This window comes from Belonocnema kinseyi, chromosome 8 (genome assembly GCF_010883055.1).
Source record: "Belonocnema kinseyi isolate 2016_QV_RU_SX_M_011 chromosome 8, B_treatae_v1, whole genome shotgun sequence".
In the NCBI taxonomy this organism is placed as follows: domain Eukaryota; kingdom Metazoa; phylum Arthropoda; class Insecta; order Hymenoptera; family Cynipidae; genus Belonocnema; species Belonocnema kinseyi.
Window position 1 is genome coordinate 138,744,132 of NC_046664.1, and position 4,660 is coordinate 138,748,791.

A 4,660-nucleotide genomic window follows, 5' to 3' on the forward strand; every position below is an offset into this window, starting at 1 on the left:
GAGTAAAAAAACGTCGAATGTCCCAAATACGCCCTAAAAACGTAATTAGAACATTGTGCTTGATTTTTGTTATTTACATAATTTTTTTGATATTTCCGAACAATTAGTAATTAAAAAACTGTTCTTGCATCACAAAGTTTTACAACTGAAATCTAAGTGAAATGTCGCAAGTCGTAACGGTGTCTTAACTATTTTCACCTTCTAGTTTTAACTCGAATTTCCAAAACTCGTAATTAAAATTGAGAATTGTAAAAACTAAGGCTTGAAACTATTACACCGTAACATTTGTTTGGATTTTAATTCAGAGATACACTTAAATTCAAGAAAAATTGTATCTACATCGAAGGACACCAATCTCTGAAATTCAGTATTTAATCATACGTTTTCTGATATTGAGATAATCTTCCCAGTGTGCACAAAATTTAGCGACGTTTTTACGACATCGTTACGACATCTTTATGACAACTTTAAGATATCTTATGTCCATGTCGGTAAGGTGCTTCACGATATCGTAAAAGCGTCGTATGAACTGACAATGTCTTCACGATATCGTAAAAACACCGTAACGACACGGACATAAGATACGGTAAAATTGTCGTAAATATATCGTAATGATGTAGTAAATAACTTGTCAAATTCTGCAAATTCTGTGCCCACGGGGTTTTTGCTTGAATTCGGATAAATTTCTGCCATGATTTAAGCAAGATTGAACTAATTTTCAGTCCTTATTAACTGCGTTTCAGAATACAGTTTAATATTCAGGCAAACTTAACGTAAAATCAGATCAATTTTCCTGTAATTTTAATTAATTATACTATATTTGCTGCTAACGCTTTTTGAGGTGTGACACTTTTAATAGGTTTTCTTTATTGTGAAGATTCGTAATCAAACTCGAACTTAGTAAAAAACAATTCTTGAAATTGTGGTGATTTCAATCTGATAAATTAGTATATACTTAATCGAATTTCCCTTTTATATTTCAGTGCAAAATCATTTAAGGGTATGACAATTTTAACCGAAGTCTTCTTTAAAGTGCAAAAAAAGCAAATCAGATTTCAAATTCGAACTTAAAATATTTTCAGATTCTCTATCTAGAAAAATAGAAATAATTTCTATATTATTCAGGGAATTCTATTTTTAATATTATTTTTTAATATCATTCCTCTTCGGGAATGCGCTTTTCCTGAGGGTACTAAGGTTCTGTTAATTCCCAGTGGGCACTCATGTCCCAAGACGTTTTTAGAACGTCCTAAGTCAGACCAAATAATGTTCTAAAAACATACAATGTTCCAAAAATGTTTTTAGGACGCATTTAGAACATCGGACGTTTTTTGAACTGAGATAAGTAGAACGCTTTATGAACGTTCTGAAATCATCCTTTAAACTTTACGTCCTGAAAGCGTCTTTAGGACGTTATAAAAATGTCTTTAAATTGCGTGCCTGCTGGGTTACAACATTTATCTGGTACTTAAAAAAAATTCATAAGTAAAACGCTGCTCTTCTACTACAAAGATTTACAACTAAATTTGAAAAAATGTATTAATATACATATGTCAATAAGAATTGAAACATCTGCACCCGATAAGTCGAAGTAAAATGTCGCAAAGACGTCGTAACGATGTGGTTGAGATGTCGTATTAGTCCAGTCATCTGGTACTTTCTAGGGCAGTAATTTTTGTCTCTTAAGTACTTCATTTGGGGGTGCATAATGTGGGATCAGGTTATGTGAAGAGGATTTTGTCCCGGAACACGGACATTTTTTTGGGAAAATGTGCAAAATGTCACATTCCATTAGATTGGTGCTTTCCTGTGCATGCAAGAGGTAAAAGTGTTTTAACAAAAATGAAGGTAGATCAAATTCTGCGTATAACTGAAAAAAATCGTTGTTCTATCACCAATAGTTTCGGAGTTACGGCATTTAAAAAAACCTAGATTTTGTCCAATTTTTTGCCAACAATCACATGTTTTTTTTCTGTAATTCAGATTCTGATGGCCAGATCTGAAAATGGCCAGCAGATGAATTAAAGTAGACGTAAATACATGCGATTTCAAAAAAGAAAAAAAATATTGTCCTCACTATAATAGATCACAAGTTAGCAGCTGCCAAAGGTGACCAATTTCGACCTGCTCGTTTCAGGGTTGTCACCCAAAAAAGTTCCTATACAATAAATACCAGAGGACATAATTCTGCGTGAGTTAAAAAAAAAAGTTTCTACCCCTAATAGGTCAAGAGGCTTGCAAAGTATACACTTAATCAATTCGGTGACTAAATCGCACCGTGGAACCAAACGACCACCATTTTCTTAACTTATTAGTTTTTGAGCCAACTAATAGTGACTAATAAATGATTTAATTATCAAATAATTAACAATAAACCACTTATAATAAATAAATAATTAATTTTTTTAATAAATAAATTTCCATCATCTATCAAATGTGCATTTTTCAGCATTTCTTAATGACATTTTTATTAAGGACTCTTATTATAGATCAAAAATAAATATTTAATCATTTTTAATCAACACTTAAACAATTGTTTAAATAAATAATTTTCCACCACTGATCAAGTGTGCATTTTTTGTCCTTTTATACTAACATTTCTATTAGGAAACTTTATGACAGATCAAAAATGAATATTTCTTAATTTTGAATAGATTAATAATTGTATAAATAAAAAAATTTCCATCACCCATGGAATGTGCAGCTTTTGGAATTTTTGCTGAAATTTCTATTAGGGCAGTTTATTATAATTACCAAAATACCAATCCACTATTAGAAATAGTTGTTTCATTTTTAATGCTAAAACAATGAACTATTTATTAATGAAAATTGGTTGATTATTATTAATTTCATAATTGAATAATTTATTGATCACTATTAGTTGACTTAAAAATTTATATGTTAAGAAAATGGTCGTAGTTTTGTTCAGCGGTGCAATTTAGTTACAGAATTGAATAAGGGTACACTTTGCAAGGTGACAGTTTAATCGTGACCTATTGGGAGTAGCAACATTGTTTTAACTTACGCAGAATTAAGTCCTCTTGTATTCATTCTCTAGGAACTTTCTTCTGTGACAACCCCGAAACGAGCTATTTACAAAAACTGAACGCTGGGCATTAACCTTTAAATTCAGGTCAAATAGGGAACCTTTGAAAGGTGCTACTATAAATCGCGATCCACTATTTCCACTATTTACGTCTACTTTAATTCATCAGTTGACCATTTTTAGATCTGGCCATCAGGATCCGAGCTACAGCAGCCATGACTCCGATACAATTGGTGATCGAACTTTTTTTTTGCGCAGAATTTTATCAACTTTAATTTTTCTAAGAACACTTTTACCTCTTAAATGCACAGGAAATCACCAATCCAATGGAATGTAATATTTTGCATCTTTTCTCAATCAAACTTCCGTCTTCCAGGACGAAGTCCTGTTCACTGAACCTGGCCCCATATTATGCATCCCCAAATAAATTACGTAAGAGAAAAAAATGACTGCCCCAGAAAGTACCATTATTACAAAATTTTTTTTAATTGACTGAATTTAAGAAGCGTAATATGTAGATTTTAGAATTAAAGCCTACTTTTTGTGGAATTCAGATAAACTTTTTAGTCCTTTTACTTTACGCTAGATACATTGAAGCTTAATTCAACTTTATTTTTACATTAACCCTGGCGAACCGAAGGAACCGAATGGAGCTTCTACAAAGTACCCGTAAAGACCCCATTGGTCCCCATTCGGTTCCTTTTTAAGAAACTCAAAAAAACAGCGAGATCAACTATTAACTGTTGAAATACGGATTCTACGTTAAATTTTCTATTAGAAACTCACGGAGTAATCGCAATACTTTTTTTTGCAGTGTTAAAAATTTTTAAAAATGCTCAAGTAGTATGTTGTGCGCGAAGTTTAAAAATTAAATTCTCTTTCACTTGCATCGCAGCGTTGTGGTCTGAGGTTTCCACTGGGTGGCGCTAGCATCCAGACAAAATTCTTAAAGTTACCGACGGAACGCTTATTAACTGCTACTAAAAGAAAATGCACTTGAAGTCGCCTTCGGCTCATTTAGACAGGTATTTTATTTTTTTTAAGTTTTTAACGCTACAAGAAAAAGTATTGCGATTACTTCTTTATTTTGCTGTTTTTTTAGTTTTTTAAAAAGGAACCGAATGGGGACCCAATGGGGTCTTTACGGGTACTTTGTAAAGGCACCATTCGGGTCCTTCGATCCGCCAGGTGCTTTGCGTCAACTTTTTTGCGAGTGGTAAGTTCCCGTTTACCGACCGGTGATTGTGTTACACCCCCCCCCCCTGCATGGGTCAAATTTTTACTCTACAATCTTATGTGAAAAGAACAATGAAGAAAGTATTCTCAGTCAAATAAAAAGAATGATCACACATGCAGGTGAGGGTCAGTAATCAGCATTGGCTAAAGAATTCGCTGAATTGCGACTTTATCTCTGCTCTACAAAATACTCTGGGATACATGCAGGTGGAATACAGAATTGTCTTTTAGATCATAAATAATACTCACTGAGACAGTTCTTAACCTATATATAGGTTAAGCACTGGCTGAAATTTTACCGCGATTTCGCTGGAAGCGGGTGCAATTTTTCAGATTAGCACCCGCTCCCGGCGAAATCCTGCGGTTGTCCTTATGAAA

General features: G+C 33.3%; 1 protein-coding gene and 1 long non-coding RNA gene across 5 annotated transcripts in view; both read right to left on the reverse strand.

Moving 5' to 3' along the window:
• LOC117177710 overlaps nt 1-4,660 on the reverse strand; it is a 285,747-nt gene that overhangs the window by 33,192 nt on the left and 247,895 nt on the right. The window lies entirely within an intron of this gene.
• Nucleotides 1-4,660, reverse strand: part of LOC117177707 — a 236,937-nt gene that overhangs the window by 1,077 nt on the left and 231,200 nt on the right. The window lies entirely within an intron of this gene.